The following is a 19,150-nucleotide window of genomic DNA, read 5'->3' on the forward strand; positions in this document are numbered from 1 at the left end:
CTTTTTCAAGGAGGTTTAGATGTGTCATTAAATTGTTAGTTTCCGATCTCTCCAATTTGTTCATGTAGGAGCTCAGAGCTATAAACTTGCCTCTGAATACTGCCTTTGCTGTGTCCCAGAGGAGCTGGTAATTTGTGTGTTCATTTTTGTTGAATAGCATGAACATTTGAATTTCCTTTCTAATCTCTTTCATGACCCAATCATGATTCAGCAGTGTGTTGTTCAGCCTCCATGTGATACCGGACTTTCTTTGGTGGCTTTTGGTGTTGAGTTCTAATTTTATTCCCTTGTGGTCAGAGAGAATGCAAGGTATAACTTTAATGTTTCTGAATTTAGACAAATTTGCTTTGTGGCCTAAAATGTGGTCTATTTTAGAAAACGTTCCATGTGCTGCTGAGAAGAACGTGTATTCTGATGCTGCTGGGTGAAATGTTCGGTAAATGTCTGTTAAGTCTAGTTGATCTATGCAGCTGTTTAGATCTGCGGTTTCTCTGTTGAGTTTTTGCCGAGTTGATCTATCTAGTGGGGAGAGTGATGTGTTAAAATCCCTAACAATTAATATCTTTGGATCTATATGGGATTTGAGGGAAAGTAGTGTTTCTTTGATAAATTTGGGTGCTCCATTGTTTGGCGAATAGATATTTAGAATTGTAATATCCTCCTGAAGGAGAGATCCTTTAATTAGTATGTAGCGACCTTCTTTATCTCTTCTCACAAATTTTAGTTTGAAGTCTATTTTATCTGATATTAGGATTGCAACTCCCGCCTGTTTATGAGGGCCGTTTGCTTGGTAGATTTTGTTCCAGCCTTTAACCTTGAAGATGTGTTTGTTTTCACGGGCAAGATGTGACTCCTGCAGGCAGCAGATAGAAGGGTCTTGTTTTTTAATCCAACTAGACAGTCTATGTCACTTAATTGGAGAGTTCAGTCCGTTAACGTTAAGAGATAGTACTGAGAATTATTTGGGAGTTCCTGCCATGTTATCCACCTTCTTGGGGGCTGCGGAAACTGGGTTATTCCTAAGGTTCTTGGATTCTCAGTTTGGGTGCAGTTTCTTGGCCTTTGTTGCAGTCTTGTTGGTTTTCCATGTGTAGGACATCTTTAAGAATCTTTTGTAGGGCTGGTTTGGTGGAGATGTATTGTTTCAATTTTTCTTTGCTATGGAAGGTTTTTATTTGGCCTTCAGTTATGAAGGAGAGTTTAGCTGGGTACAGTATTCTTGGTTGATAATTATTTGTTTTTAGGGCATGGCATATGTCATTCCAGGCTATTCTTGCTTTGATTGTCTCTGCTGAGAAATCTGAGGTAATTCTAATTGGTTTCCCTTTGTAGGTGATTACCCTTTTCTCCCTGACAGCTTTAAGGATCTTTTCCTTGGTCTGGGTTGATCCTGTGTGGATTATAATGTGACGGTGGGATGTCCTATTCTGGTCTGGTCTATTTGGGGTTCTAAAAGCTTCTTGTATCTGAATAGGCCTATCTTTTTTTATGTTTGGGAAGTTCTCTGCTAGCATCCTGTGAAACAAATTTCCTAGACCATTAACTTCTGTTTCTAGGTGCTCCTCTACACGCATTATCCTTAGATTGGGCCTTCTGATGGTGTCTTCCAGGTGTTGGATAGACCTATCATATTTCTTGGACTTGTCTTGGATAGTTGTATGTTCTTTCTCTATAATATCTAGGCTGTCTTCAATCACTGAGATTCGATCTTCTGCATGGTCTAACCTGCTGTCAAGACTCTCTACTTTGTTTTTTTATCTCTTTTCCTTCTATTTGGTCAGCTGTGATGGCTTCAAGTTCTTTGTTGAAGCTCTGTTTTAGGTCTTGTATGAATTTCTTTACTTCCTTAATTTGGTGTTCAGTGTTTGTTCTCAAATCACTTAGTTGATTGGTTATGGTTTCTTTGAACTCCCATTCCTTCTGTTGGGTTCCATTCAGCATTCCCTTTGTGGTCTCCCTGACTTCCTTCAGCTCTTTGTTAATGGATTCCATGAATGCCTTTAGTGATCTTTGTGTATTCTCTACCTGGTCTCTCAATTCCTGAATTACTCTTTGATTAGCTTCTTCCCGTCTGTGGGATTCTTGCAGTTCTCTTTCTTCCCGTTCGTGGGAATCCTGCAGTTCTCTTTGAGTGTTCTCTGCCTGCTCACGCCATTCCTCCCTTTCTCTTTGAGCATTCTGAAGTTGTTCACACAAATCCTGTATCAGTTTTTGAGTAGCTTCCTCTCGCTTATGATATTCCTGTATAAACTTCTGGGATGCCTCCTCTCTCTCCCTATCACGCTCATACAGAGTCCTTTGTACATTGTCAAACTTCTCATTTATCATTTTTGCTATTAGTGTTTGTAGAGCTATTTGGGAACTCTCCTCTGGATTATTCTTTATCTGTTCTAATCCCTGATTATCAAGATTGGGAATTGAGATGCCCGAATTTGCCATTTTTCTTGTGTTTTTCCGGCTTACTCGGCCCATTTGAGATGAAGATTGCACCAGTTTTATGCTAGAACACTATCTTAAGCAAGCATCAACCAAAGTTTGTGTTTGTACACTCAATAGTCTACAGATACAATCTAGTTCAACAGATATATCTATTCAACATCAAACAACTATATGTTAAAGTACTTCGAACCGCAGAAAAGAATTTGGAAAACCAGAAATTATTAGGATTAGGGAGAGATGTGGGTAAATAATAGGAATAGATTGGTGTGGGGAGGCACAGGGAGAGTTAACTATGTCCTAATCACAATGCAGGAAATGGGTTGGGTAGGATGCAAGTAGAGAGAGAGAGAGACCAGAAAAAAAATTGAAACGTAGAAGTTAAAAGATCGTCTATTTAGAGAGGAATGTGAATATGTTCCAAGAAGGGGAGGGACATAGAGGAGATGTGAAAAGCTTTAAGGATGGAAAAGGGAGAAGAAAAGATCAGAAGTTCAGTAGAGCTAGACAAAAAACAAAAAGATAATTAAGAAAGAAAGAAAAAGAGAAAGAAGACAAGAAAAGAAAGGAAAACGCTCATTCACATATTCCTAAAATAAAAATTATAAGATGAGAAAAAAAAAAGTTACTGGAAAACAATTATTTTTTCAGAAGAGGCAAAATTAAAGATTAATAAAAGTTTTAGAAGGGAAAAAAGTATATATAAGGTAGCAAAAAACAAAAAAACAAGCAAAAAAAAGAAAAGAAGAAGAAAAAAAAAGAAAAAAAACAGTCTTTTGATTTTTTTTTTGGGGGGGAGGAGTTGGAAGAATCCTGTATCTCCCTTTTGTCTCTAACCAGTCTCTTGTTGGAGTCTCTGGTCAGCTTGAGATCCTGTGGCTTGATTGGTTTCTTAAGTCGGTTGGTTGGAAGAGGCAGAAAAATACTCTGCTTTACCCAAGATTTTGAGATCCCCCTCCCAGGTTAGTTTTCTGGGAGGGTGATCTGCTTTGAGAGTCACAAAAGAGGGGGATGTGGTGATGGGGCTAGGTTCTGGGTAGAGTTGAGGCCTTTCATCAAACAGTAGCTTTTCCCTGGGGCTGTTTTGTGATAAAGCTCACCGCGCCCAGCCTGGAGCCATTCTCAGGGTTTCTGTTTTTCAATTGATTGTGGTGGCTGCTAGAGGGAGGGGCAGCCTCTGGCTCTGGTTACCCAGTGAGGCAAGGCACTCCAATGGCTGGCGCCTGAGCTGGGTGATTTTTCCCTGGATGGTGCTGAGTCTGGCAGGTCACTTCGCCGTTAAGTTCTTGTGACCTGCTAAATGACTCATTTTATTCCAAGGCCTGAGCTGGAGCTAGCAGCTCCTCCGAGCTTTGTCGGTATCCAAGATGGAGATCACCGGTGCTGGGGGGGGAGGGGTAGCCTTCCCTCCTCTGCTTCCTGAGAAGGAGTGAGGATGTCGGGCTTGTACTCACGCCGAGTCTTGGATCCTGGGTTGTCTCTGGTCTGCAAACAACAGGATGAAGATTTCTGCTCCTTGTCGGTTCTTGGTGTTGAGTAGAATCCGCTCGTCCGCTGCGTCTGGCTCCTTTGTACCGGACTCTCTGTTTCTCAGGTATGACCCCGCGGCGGTGGTCGCCACCACGACCCTGCCGCCGTAGCAGCAGATGGTATGTTTCCTTGGCTTCCCCTCTCTTGTCTAACTCTGTGTCCTGTGATGGCACACTTGGTGTGATTCTCTGGCTTAGGACTGTTCACTAGAACTCTAAAATTGCTTTCTATGCGAGAGCTTGTTCAGATTCCAGCTTCTCCTCCGCCATCTTCCAGTTCCTCCGACTATGTACATTTTCAATGCCCTATTCATTCAATCTCATTCTTCAATGGAATAGACGCCATCCAAAAATGCATATAGAAGAATAAACGAGCAAAAGTAGCAAAAATAATCTTTACCAGAAAAAAGAGCGCTGGAGGTATTACAATACCAGACTCCAAACTCTATGTCAAGTCCATGGAAACAAAAGAGCTTAATACTGCCAAAAGAATAGAGTTGAAGACCAATGGAATGGAACCTAAGAAACAGAAATGAAACCACCGAACTATAGCCACCTAATCTTCGATAAGGGAGTCCAAACAATCAAATCGATGATAGAAATCTTCTTCAGTAAATATTGATGAAAAATTGTATAAACCTTGTAGAAAACTAAAATTAGATCCTTTTCTATCACCCTGCACCAGAATCAACTACAAATGGACCTATGACCTCCAAGGTAAAGCAGAATACTTGAAAACACTACAGGAAAGAACAAACGAAACACCAGCTCAAGGGGAAACAAAGGAGGAGGCTACAATGCTTGAGAAGAAATGTACTCATTATCTTGCCCATGTAATTGCAACCCCTCTGTACAGTATTTTCACAATAAAAAAAGAAACAGCAGCTCCTTGGCACAGGCCCAAGTGTTCTTAATAAAGACCCCGAAACACAACAAATAAAAGAGAAGGTGGACGAATGAGATTGCACCTAACTCTAGAGCTTCTTCATGACAAAGGACATAGCTATCAATGTCAAAAGAAAATCCAAAAATTGGGAGAATATCATTAGTAGTAGCTACAAAACAACAAGGGCCGCATATCTAAATTATACTTACAAAACAAAAAATAAATTCCTCCAAAACAAACCCTCAAAGAAACAATTGGACCTCCAACAAGTGTGTTAATACTTAAAGAGGAACTTCTCTGGAGACTAAGTAAGAATATCAAATAGACACAGGAAGAAGTACTGAACTTTGCTCCCATAAACAAAAAATCTGGTAAATCAAAATAATATTGAGATTCCACCTCACCCCATTGGAATGCCTTGACATGAAAATTAACAACAACAGTTGCAGGAGAGTATGTTGCCAAAAGGGAACTCTACTGCATCATTGGTGATAGTGTAAACTGATTCAACCTCTCTGGAAAGCTATATGCACATTCGTCAAAAAACTACACATAGAGATACCCTATGATGCAGCAATTCCACTTAGGTGCATTTATCCAATTGAAAACAAACAAGGCTATACTACAGCTACCAGTACATCCATATTTGTCACAGTACTATTTCTAAGATATGATAGAAAACATAATACCTTCAGTACACAAGTGGATCAAGAAAATTTTATATATGTATATATATATATATATATATATATATATATGTATATGCATTCTATGGTTCCAACAGAAAGAACGACATGGCCCATTTGTTAAGAAATTGAAAGATCTGAGGAAAAAATCATATTATGTGAAGTAAATTATTCCCAAGTAAAGATAGGTGCCATGGTTTCCCTTATTTGAAGTAATTAGTACCCATATAGGATAATCATATCAGATGGGATGAAAAGATCAAATATTATGAACATATGAACACATAAAATGTTGATTAGTGAAGGGAGTCCAAGATATGGACTCAACAATTCTGTGATGTTATTGGTTTTAATATATAATGTGATTTTTTTGTTTCCCTTATTTGTTTTTCACCCTATAATATATGCCCCTTTGTCACCTTAATGGATTTTTGTAATCTGCATCTTGCATATACATTTGTCTAATCTAGGAAGGGGAAGAGAATAACAAAGCACTGAAAACACTGGAAAAGGATATAGGATGACCCATTGCAACAATGATACCAAAAGGAGAGCATATTGGAGAAGAATTTCACCACTTCGAATGCAAGAACGGGTGCGTGGGAAGAGTGTGGGAGTTGGGGGAGGGAGGGACTGTGAGACAACCATGAAGGAAGTGGTAACAATGATTAATTAATAATGTACACATTGCGTTACTCATCTATTTGTAATACCTGTTTACAGGATCTTTACACGAATATAAAATTTACAAAAAGAAAATATGCTTAAGAACAAGTTCCATTAGCAAAAGGAAAGTTTTCAGTACATTATTTACTTATGTGCAAAACCACTGAAAAATAGTTTCAGAAAGAAAGATGTACATGACAGCAGTTTCATGAACAGTGAAAACGGTTATGAAAATAGCAAGTAGTAATTAGTTATCCCAGTTCTAAAACTGATTCCTAATTTTTTTATGGAAACTATGCTACCATAATCTGTGGGTAGCATATGCTTTAAGCACAACAATATTTTGAAAATATGTAGGTAATAGAGTTCTTAGCATTTTCCCTAAATATATAATAGAAGATTGCTATTTATCTTTCACTCAAGGTAGAAAAAGTAACCAAAACAATTCTCAAGGAGACCAACTTTGAAAAATAATTATTAAATTGATTTCAAGCAAAATGACATCTTAGATTTATGTTGTGCATCACTCTCTGAAAGAGATAGAAAGGTAGAGAACTTTCCTTGACTCCTTTCTTCTTTTTTTTTTTTTTTTTTTTTTGTCGGTCGTGGGGCTTGAACTCTGGGCCTGGGCGCTGTCCCTTAGCTCTTCAGCTCAAGGCGAGCGCTCTACCACTTGAGCTACAGCGCCACTTCCGGTTTTCTGGTGATTTTATTGGAGATAGGAGTCTCACGGTCTCTCCTGCCCGGGCTGGCTTTGAACCGCGATCCTCAGATCTCAGCCTCCTGAGTAGCTAGGATTACAGGCGTGAGCCACCAGCGCCCGGCTGACTCCTTTCTTCTTAATAGTTCATACCTTTTGTTTGTTGGCATATTTTGTTAATATTACAAAAGCAATATACATCTCATCTTCAAGGAAATACTTTGTGGTAATCACAACATATTGACTCTGATGACTATCACTGGAAATTAAGCATAGCGAAGTACACTGGGAAGGAGTATTTGAACTTTCAATATCTATGTTTATGTTTGAATTCATGCCTTGTATAACAATGTCGCATTCATCACCTCATACTACACTCAATCAAACAAACAATATTTGTTTAATGTTAGTCAAATGATTTTGATCCAAACAGATTTAAAAAAAAAATCAAGTCTTCAATTTTTTTTTGGTCAGTCGTGGGGCTTGAACTCTGGGCCTGGGCACTGTCTCTGCACTCTTCAGCTAAAGGCAAGCGCTCTACCCCTTTGAGCCACAGCACCACTTCCGGTTTTCTAATGGTTCATTGGAGATAAGAGTCTCACGGACTTTCCTGCCCGGGCTGGCTTTGAACCACGATCCTCAGCTCTCAGCCTCCTGAGTAAGCTAGGATTACAGGCGTGAGCCATCGGTGCCCGGCTAAGTCTTCAATTTTTAATCATTCCAAAATACAGGAAAGAAATGATATCAAAATACCTGAAAATATGTTACATGAACGATCTTGCATTCTTCAACCATATTACATGATGGTTGTATTTGGGCAGGTAATAATATTATGTAAGGTAACTATGTCTGAGCAGTATCTCCTGAATGTGTTTCTCTAGGCAAGATTTTACTGTTTTTAGTTTAATTAGTGTAGTTAATTTCAAATCCTCTTCATGTCTTCTGTGTTCAGACTTATTTGTTTTGTTCCTTCCAAAGAATCACCATAAAACTGATTGGTTCTTCCAAATGTCTGATTATTTTGTATGTGGTAGAGGTAGCTTTATCACATACAACAATTTTGCACTGTGAATTATTTGCTCTCTTTTAAGTTCTTAATAGGGTTTACTGAAAAAATACTGAAAATATGAGCATGATGTAAGAGTCCATATATACAATATTCTTTTGGACGTTAGATTTTACTAGTTCCTCAATGATAAAATGTACACACTGTGTTAAAGAACTATCAACTTTTTTCTGTTCTCAAATATGGAATTTGATTGAGTTATGCAGAAAAATGAAAAGCGATTAAACTGAAATCAAATCTTAATGTTGCTCTCATATACATTGATACCCAGAATGACTCAATCACCTCCCAAAAATATTGTCAAATACATCCTGATATGAAATGAGAAGACAAATGTTAGGAAATAATAAGCATACTAGGGATTTTAAATTGAAAGTACCCTAAGGCAAAAAGAAAATCACAAGCCCCAAATCAAAACCAAAATCAAAATTAGATACTTTTCTTCTATTAAATTGCAATGTCCAGCCAAGAGAAGGTAGAATTCATAAACACTAATACTGGTGGTAATTCATTCAAGGGACAAGAAAATGAAAGCAAGTTAGAGATATATAATTGAAAGTGGGATTCGTACTTAAGTAAACAAACTTGTCAGCAATTTTGCTTTTACAACATGTCTTTGAGGGGGTGGAGATGCATGTTGGATGGGACAACTTTCCAAGATCTGAAACAGGCTGTGAATATTTCCTAAAATTTGTGATTTAAGAAATGTCACCAGGTAGTATAATTTTATGTACTTCTAGGTCCAACAGGGAAAAAATCACAATCTAAAAAAACTCAGCATATATTGTTTTTCTTTTTCTTTTATTGTAAAGGTGCTGTACAGAGGGATTCCAGTTACAAGAATAAGGCAATGAGAAAAGTACTTTTTGGTCAATTTTACACTTTCACTTGTTGATGGCCCACTATCCCTTCCCACCTCAACTTCTTCACTCCTCCCCATACCCCTTTTGAAGTTGCAATGTTCATTTCTTACATTCTATCACATTGTGGTTATCTTACTTGCAATGTGTCATCCTGTTCTTTATATCAGGGATTTATTACATCCCTTCCTTTCCCCAGATCATACAAATATATATACAAGTGCATGCTACCAAAATTGAGTACAGTGTCAACAGGGGATATGCCATAGGAAACAACAATAAAATAAAATCACAGAGTATATTTAAAACAATAACTATAAAGAGAGATCTCTTGTCTTCATATTTTGGAGTTCATTTCACTTAGCATTATTTTATATGATCATATGTACATCACTTTTGAGCTTTGCAGCTCATCTAACAAGATTATCTTATATGTCTATTATTATTGCATATAAGGGACACCATGAGACCTAAATTTCTTTGGGACTTGGTTACACAACTTAATATGATTTTTCCAAGTCTTTCCATTTTCTAACCAGAGGGACAGTGCCATTCTTTCTGTTGGAAACATAGAATTGCTATCTGTATATATATGTACATACAAATGTTAATATTTTCCATATTTTTTGATCCACTCATCTAACTCATCTATTGAGGGTTATTGAAGTTGGTTCTATATCTTAGTTATTGTGAATAATGCTGCAATAAATATAATTGTGCTGGTAGCTTTACGAAGGCCCTATTAGTGATCATATAGTTAAATGTCCAAAAGTAGGATTGCTGAATCATAGGAGAGCTCTATGCATAATCTTTTGAGGAACCTGTATGCTGCTTTTCAGAATTTTTGAACAAATTTACTCTCCCACCGACAGTGTGGTAAGCTTCCTTTGGTACCACATCTCCAACCCAAGCATCTGTCATTATTAGACTACTTATGATTATAGCCATTCTAATGGGGAAAAGGTGGAATCTTAATATTGTTTTGATTTACATTTCCTTTATGGCCAGAGAAGTTCAGCATTTCTTCAAGTGTCTAATGACTATTCTCATTTCCTCATCAGGAAAGCAATTCCTTTTTGGCTTTAAAGAAATTATGAAAACCAATTGTGTGATGCCCTGAAAATAAGAAGTGTACCCATTTAGAGAATTGTTCAGATTTATTGGATAAGAAATATAAAACTTTTCTGATCTTAGTCATCATCTATTTATATATTAAAACTTACTTTTGCAAAGAAGAAATGTTTCAAATCAAGAGTAGCTTTTGGACTGGAGCAGTTTTTCCAAAGAAATATGACAAAACAATATTTATATATTTTCTGTGAAAAAGAAATTAATACACATTCTATAACCTGGAAATAACTAACAAGGTTAGCCATAGGGGTTGCTATGGATACCAGAATTTGTAAATATCACTTGACTAATTACACTAAAACTCTTCTCACAGATTGTCATTTTGCAGTCTAGTCATTCAATTAAAAATATTGTGATTACAAAAAATAAAATACCTAGGAATTAACTTAACCAAAGAAATGAAGGACCTCTATGATGAAAACTTTAAAATCTTGAAAAAGGAAATCAACACAGAACTTAAAAAATGGCAAAACCTCCCATGCTCCTGGATTGGCAAGATTAACATCGTGAAAATGGCAATACTTCCCAAGGCTATCTACAAATTCAACGCAATACCTATCAAAATTCCACCCTCATTCTTCAAGGAAATAGAAGAGGCAATCCAAAAATTCATATGGAACAATAAAAGACCCCGAATAGCAAGAACGCTCCGCAACGGAAAGAACACTGCTGGAGGAATATCAATACCAAATTTCAAACTCTACTATAAAGCCATAGTAATCAAAACAGCTTGGTATTGCCATAAGAACAGACCTCAGGACCAATGGAATAGAATTGAAAACCCAGAAATGAACCTACAGACCTATAGCCATCTAATCTTCGATAAGGAAGCTAAAACAATAGAATGGAAGAAAGACAGCCGCTTCAGTAAATGGTGCTGGCAAAATTGGTTAACTACATGTAGAAAACTAAAGCTAGATCCTTATATATCACCCTGCACCAGAATCAACTCCAAATGGATCAAAGACCTTGAACTCAAAGCAGACACTCTGAAAACATTACAGGATGGAATAGGAGAAACCCTAGGTCTCCTTGGCTCAGGCCGAAATTTTCTAAATAGAGACCCGGAAACACAACAAATCAAAGAAAGGTTGGACAAATGGGATTGCATACGGTTGCAGAGCTTCTGCAGGGCAAATGACATAGCTAGCAAGATCAATAGAAAGCCCACCGATTGGGAGAAGATCTTTACTAGCCATACAACGGACAAGGGTCTCATATCTAAAATATACTTGGAACTCAAAAAATTAAACCATCCAACAACAAATCCTCAAAGAAACAACTGCCCAATAAATAAGTGGGCGAAAGACTTAAAGGAAACTTCTCTGAAGAAGAAAGAAGAATGGCCAATAGACACATGAAGAAATGTTCAACATCCCTAGCCATAAAAGAAATGCAAATCAAAACAACATTGAGATATCACCTCACTCCAGTTAGAACAGCAAAAATCAAGAACTCTAACAACAACAGATGCTGGAGGGGATGTGGACAGAAAGGAACCTTACTTCATTGTTGGTGGGAATGTAAACTTGTTCAACCACTTTGGAAAGAAGTAGGGACGTTCCTCAAAAGACTTCGCAGAGAGCTCCCCTATGATCCAGCAATCCCACTCTTGGGCATTTACCCAAATATTTACAAACAAGACCACATTAAAGCTACCAGCACAACTATGTTTATTGCAGCATTATTTACCATAGCTAAGATATGGAACCAACCCAGATGCCCCTCAGTAGATGAATGGATCAAGAAAATGTGGTATATATACACAATGGAATTCTATGCCTCCATCAGAAAGAATGACATTGCCGCATTTGTTAGGAAATGGAAAGGTTTGGAAAAAATTATATTAAGTGAAGTAAGCCAGGCCCAAAGAAGCATTGGTCCCATGGTTTCCCTATTTGCCATATCTAGTATAGGTATGAGTCAAGCGGAAAAGGTCAGATAATGTGATGTTAGGAAAATGAACCCTTATATATGTATTTTAATGTTTTCGTTTCTTTCGTGCATGTGTTTCTAACGTAATTATAAGATTATTTCTTTGTTGCTTTGTATGTCCCTCCCCCACAGTGAAACCCCCGCTTTCACTATATTTGATGTCAGTATAACATGTGGAGGAGATGGGGGCAAACAAGTCGTTTAAGGATTCAGGTGGACCAGTTGCAACAATGAGAAGTACAAAACGTCATGTCAAAACCAGCTTTACAATGTCGGTGTGGGAGGGGAGGGGGGTATAAATGGTGGGGGGAGGGGGGAGGCAGGGAAGGGAGGTGAAGGGTAAACAAAGGAGGAGGCTGCAATGCTTGGTAAGAAATGTATGCATTATCCTGCCCATGTAATTGTAGCCCCTCTGTACAGTATGTTCTCAAATAAAATAAAATAATATTAAAAAATATTGTGATTAATAAGAAGAGATTATCACCTCATATATGATTTTTTTCTGCAATTATTTAGTCACAGTTCAATCCAAATTATTGCTTGTGTTTAGGAAGAAAGTAGTTCAGTTTTTAGTTATTGTATATTTTCTTTTTCATTTCAAATAAGTCAATGAGTTCCAAATGGAAACTATATTTCTGTTGCCTGTTGTGACAATACATGATTGTGCCCCCAAATTTTGGGGCTAATATATATTCTCAACCACAATTTCTAGGAGAGATACAGACAATCATTTTAGATGCAAGATGAGATTTGAGTTCAGGCCCTAGGATAACATATTTTACTTTGAGCAAAGTATAAGAAAGTATATTGAAGCCACTAATCTATTTCCATAAAACAATTAATGAATTAGAAAAAAATACAGCAATGGTTGTGAAGCCTCAAGGAGAAAATAATTGTGCCACTTTTTTATTTTTTTTTCAGTTCAGTTCAATTGCCATAATTCATGTAATAGGATGGATAGGATTTTAAAGATTTGCCCTTACAAGGAAGAAAGGATTGAGCAAATTATTTGGTGTATAAACATGACCAAAGAAGTTGTCATATTGAAGAGACATTTATGCATGATAGAATGTAAAACTGAAGGAGCTCTATTTACTAAACTTAGTCATTCTTAAAGAAAGGACAATGCCCTGTTACAAAGAAATGTTGACTACACCATCAAAGAGATAATACATACAGCGTAATAAAGGTAAAAAAATGTCGACGTTATTGTAGCACTTGTGCTACAAATGAAGCTTACCTGTAACTTCCGCATTTGACTTTGGTTCCATCGAAATTAGTATATGATTATTGGATTTAGTCCATGGGACACATTCGTGAATATTTTGAGGACAGGCAGCCAAATTGACAGAAAGATGGGTTTGATTCTATGCAACCACTGTCTCATAGAGAAAAAAAAATTTGAACATTTTATATTCTTGTGACTGAGCTTTGTAGAATATTTCTAGATTATGGATAAGAGCATTAAATAATTGAAGATTCCCTCAAAATTATCAATAACCCACTGGGCCCAGTAGAGCTATGAAGATTCTTTTATCATTTTCATGTTATTTACCAAAAATATACCACGGTCTTGCAACTTGATTCACAGCTAATAAATATGACTTAACAAGTCCTGATGAAAGATTTAAAATAAAAATATGAGGAAAGTGAGAAAATATTGAGGCTCATATAGCGAGATTTCAACTTCAGTTTCATAGGTAGAAAATACCTTGACAAGTATGTAGCTGCTTGGAGTTATACTAAATACAGTAAACTTTATAGGACAATTAATTTTTCAAAAGCCAAACCACTGAATTTTAGAGAAATGAAGGACAATGTATGTTATTTAGACCTAAGAGAAAAATGAAGAAAATAATCTAGTACATGCTACAAGATTGAAAATAAACTGAACCTATCATATATGTGACAATATAAATGAGCCTCACCAAGGAGAGCAAACAACTTACCCTTTGAAGAAAGAAGCCTAACATCAAGAAGGTATGTCAACTGGTGTTGTCCCGTGCTTCCAGAGTGCCTTCGGGATGGGTACCTACTTATTCTATTATTTATATAACCATAATTTCTTTAATTGTGAAAATATCATACAGAAGAGTTACAATTACATGGGCAAGGTAATGAGAACATTTCTTATTAAGCATTGTTGCCTCCTCCTTTCTTTCCCCTTCCCATCCATTCCAATCCTCCCCATAACCATAATTTCTTTGTCAAGATTACTCAGTTTATTGAGCACCACCCCACATTCTGGGATGTGAAAGGCTCCCAGAAAGAAAAAATTTCAAAACCGAAGATACCACAGCATGCCCAAACTTTTCCCTTTTAGAATACCTGAGAATTGTCCTGTGGTTCAGTAGAATTGAAATCTGGGTGGAAATTCTTACCCTTTTTAACTCATGTATAAAAAGACCCTCCTGCTTTTATTTATTTGCCCTTGCATACCCATCATCTAGGTTTGATTGGTACACTCATTTCGTTTTCACCTTTCATTATTTTGACACCACTGTTCATATGAATATAAATCATAAATTTGGACATTATATACTAGGTTTCAATCACGATGATTCTAGGGCAGTAGAAGAACCTTCCTCAATGACATCTCAAAATTCACGACTGCCTATTGAACACATGTATTCATATGAAGAAGCCTTTACCACTATCATGTCATTTATCCAAATCTTACCATATCAGCAGGCATTACTTCAGAGTTTGTTAAGGAGGATTTGAAGGATGAATGTGGAGATGAGAGATAGTAAAACTTGTGAAATAGTAAGTTTTGTCCAACTGCCGTGAATAAAAGTAAATGCTTACAAATAATTATATCCAAAAGAGAATATTAGTTGAGAAATATTTTACTGTGTATATAGGAAACTGTACACAGTAGAAACTGTTTCTAACCTTATAAAAAACTGGCAAATCATATCATTTTAGAGATAAATCTATTCATTTAATTCAATCGTTCTAAAAGAAAATCAATGGCTTCGGAAACAATCTTACTTCCATGAAGGAATCTAGTTCAATCCAAAAGAAAAATTTCCTACATGATTTTTGCTCTAGACCTTTCTGAAAATTTTCATTTCCCTTCCCAACTGATATCTTGGTTTGCTTTCAGGTGGAAGCAACATGAAAGTTGGAAGGAAAACCTCCATGCAAATCTTCTCTTTGGAAATGATGCAAAATTACTTCAATGTTGTTTAAATACTTCAGCATGGTTTTAAATTTAGTACTTGGTATTAAATTGTCAAAGTAAGAAGAGCCAAATCCTGGTGGTTCTTGTTCTAGTTACTCAGGAGGCTGACATCTGAGGATTGTGATTCAAAGCCAGCCTGAGCAGGAAAGTCCATGGGAGTCTTATGTCCAAATGACCCCCAAAACCAAATAAGTGAAAGTGGCCCTGTGACTTAACTGGCAGAGCTCAGGCTTTAACTGGTAGAGCAATGGGTCAGCCTCCAAACCCAGATTACAAAAGTCATGACAGGCATGCTATGAATAAAAATAGCAAGAACAGAGCATTCACAATATTTCTCTGTAACATTGAAAGTCTGAAAACCTTGTTTTAGGCATAAATGCTTCAAAATACTCACTGCCTTATGATGAGAAGCCATTTCTCAATGGCATTATATAGTTATGCCAAGTTAGAGTTTAAAATCAATCAATACAAAATTTTCCTTCAAAAATTTCCAAACACATTTCACGAAATTGTTTTCATATGAAGGAGAATGTATGAGATCAATGTCCTTGGCTTACATAAACCTAGATTCTTACCAGTTTCCTATATATTATCGAGTCTTCCATGAATGACTTACTGACCATAGATATTTACTACAGCACAAAGAAATCTGTGAATATTGAGACTCCCAGATGGACCATGAAAATCTCTATCTTCTGAAAATACTAAGTGCCCATTAATTAGCATGCCCAGGTTGCTCGATAAAAAAAAAAAGAAAAGTAAGGAAAGGGCTATTTCGAAGTATAAGTGGACCCATCGAGAAAGGTACTTTTGCCTGGGAATACTATCTTCCTTTTCATTTATTATTTATACAGAACATAATAAAATATGAGAACAATATACTGATCTTTGATCCCTCATACAAATTTCCTATCAACTTCTGTGTTCCAAACAGAAGGATAGGTAGAAAAATTTTATTGGTTTTGTAAATCAAATAATTTTGCAACCTATTTTTCAAGCTAGAAGATGCCAATATACCTCAATATTTCTCATGTGTTATCTAATCTGCAGAAGGGTTTTGTGATTTTTTCACAAGGCAAAAAATAGCTTCTTTCACATATAAATAAAAGATCAGCCAATATTTATTAGTTTGGGATGTAAATGTACACATTAGGAAGATACTATACGTTTGTACAGAGAATCTGTCATTTATAAGGCAAGAACACATGAATCATTTCATAATTTTTCATTATATTTCTGAAATGTTCAAAGAAGATTAAGCTGTAATTTTCGACTATAATTCATGACACTTTTATGAAACCATATTCAATGAATCTAATGTTGTTTTCAAGTTGTGTGTAATTTGCCACACATATTTAAGACACAAACTCTCATTGTGTAGCTGATTTTACATTGCTTGTCTACAACATTCCTACTCCTAAATAAAATAGCATTTGCAGGATATTTTACAAAGATATACTTTGCAAAAACTACATTAGAAGTTTGGATTCCTATTTAATCAGTAGAGTTGAAGTAATTGACCTCAGAAGAGGAAGTTTCACAAGTGAGAATCTTGCTCAAATTTATGGTATGTGTGTAAAGCTGAGGGTTTCTAATTATGGATATATTTGGTCACCAAGATTTCTCCTATTTTATAATTTCAATCATTGTCAGAAATTCGACATAAATATCTGAAAAAATTATGTCAACATTGATTTATAAATGATGGCTTGGAATCTGGAGGCTGAGGGAGACCTGTGTCATTGGATTGATGTAGGGATGTAAAGAAAAGAGAACTATATCCACATGTATACATACTACAAACCCATTAACATAAGTATCAATGTGAAAAGCATAACAATTTGGGAAAGTGTATTTATGAATAGTTTTCTTATTAATTGAATCTTATTGTCAAGGTGATGCATAGAGGGATTCATTACATATGTAAGGCGGTGAGTGAGTATATTTCAGGTCATATGTTCTTACCCACTCCTTATTTCCTCATATTTTTTCTTCTGCATCAAATCTCCATCCCTTCCCTCAAGGAATAAAGTTTATTCCAAGAAGATGTTTTGTGAGGATTGCAGTTGCATTGGTTGAATCTTGGTCCTTTGTCTTAGATTTTGTTATTCTCTTCCCTAACTTAGATTAATGCACATGTAATACACCAGATAAGAAAATCAAATAGAGTGACAACCCTGGGTAAGCCACGGTAAAATAAAGGAAAAACACAAGAAAGAGCTTCTCATAGTATACTTTAAAAGGGTGGTATTGTGATCCTTTCAACGTCTAAAGAGAACATATAGCAAGTTTTACAAATAAGGGAAATCATGGAACCTATTTGTTTGGATCTGGCCAATTTACTTCACATGATTTTTTCCAAGTCTTTTCATTTCCTTACCAATTAAATGATGTCATTTTTTCCCTAGGGAAATGTATAATTCCATTGTGCATTTATCCCATATTTTCTTGATCCATTAATTTACTCTCAAGTATCTGGGGTGTTTCCATATTTTCCTGTGGTAAATAATGCTGCAATGAACATTACTTTGCATTCTAATCGGGTGTAGTGGCCCTTCTCAATTCGGCATCAGTGAAGTCTCTTTAAATATCTAGCCTTCTTATAGGGTGATATATTGTATGGAATTGGGGGAAGTGATTTACCTTTTAAATTTTTCATTGTATTTCAGCTCTATGACCCTTGTCTGTTTCATGGTTAATCAAAATAATTTTCTAGTCTGTTGGCTTTCTATTTATCTTCTTAGCTATGTCCTTCATCATGCAAAACTCTGCAGATTCACAAAACCCCATTTGTCCAAGCTTTATTTGACTTGATGCATTCATGCATATGTAATAAGAAAGTATCATCCTGTTGCAAGGAACCCTAATATTCCTCCTATTCTTTCCCCTAAGAATCTCAGCGAATCTTCCTTTACCCCCAGGACCTGGATTTATTTAAAATTGATTCTGGTACATGGAGATATATAATTTTCTATCTTATTTTTATTGGTGTTTAACCAATTTTGCCAGCACTGTTAATTGAATATTGCTTCTTTACATTTCTGCATTTTTTCTGCTTATTCTCAGCTGATCTAGGGATGTCATATAATTTTTACTGTAGCAGTGTCACTTAAAATGTAGGTACCATGTTTTTCCTTATTGTAATAATTGGTATATATCCTGTTTCACCCTGGAAGAGTATTGCAATAGCTTAAGGATTGCAATAGTTTAACATTTACGGATATATGTGCATAGAAGATTAGGCTAAGCAAAACGATCTCCAAGATATAGAAAGAAAAGGATTATCAATGCTGGATGTTTTCCTTACAATACTATGAAAAGCTGTTTGTTGTTTTCTTGCTTTTTTCCTTTATTTTTCTATGGCATCTCCCTTTAGGTCAATGTATTTGATTTTGTTAGCCTGTGGATTGTATACACCTTGATCTGAATTTTGACAGGGAACAGGAACAACAAATTCTTGGGACATAGGACATTGAGTGAACCAATGCTCCAACATTCCTCACAAGACAACATGTTGGAAATGAAATTTATGTCTGAGCAGGGATTTGAGACAGAAAAATGAGGAATAGTATAACTTATGACCAAAAAATCAACTTACTCCATTATATACATAATAATAATGACTTAGTACATCAACTTAAACATAAGATTAAACTAAAAAGGAGAGTATTCATACTTACTCTTAACCTATGTTTTATAACTTTACACATGGATATGTAGGTAGATTGATTTGTACACCTTATACAGACATATGGAGATAGCTCTGTTTTCCTTACCTTCCTACATGATTAGAAAAGAGGGTTTCCATGAGTCTACTTGTTCCCACACGTCCTTCACAAGTTAATATTGAGTTCAATTCTTCAGGAAATCCAAAAGTATTTGAAATTACAAACTAGGGTGAACCTGCTGCACTAATATATCCATAATCAGAAACTTTCCCATTTTAACTCTACTACTAAATATTAGTAACATTCTCACATCCTTAACTTCCTCATCTGTACCCAAACAATGCAAATCAATTGATTTCTTAGGAATTCTACCAAAAATTTAGATATTTTGGATTTATCT

The sequence above is a fragment of the Dipodomys merriami genome, unplaced genomic scaffold, assembly GCF_024711535.1.
Source record: "Dipodomys merriami isolate MVZ:Mamm:240054 unplaced genomic scaffold, mDipMer1.0.p SCAF_18, whole genome shotgun sequence".
NCBI lineage: Eukaryota > Metazoa > Chordata > Mammalia > Rodentia > Heteromyidae > Dipodomys > Dipodomys merriami.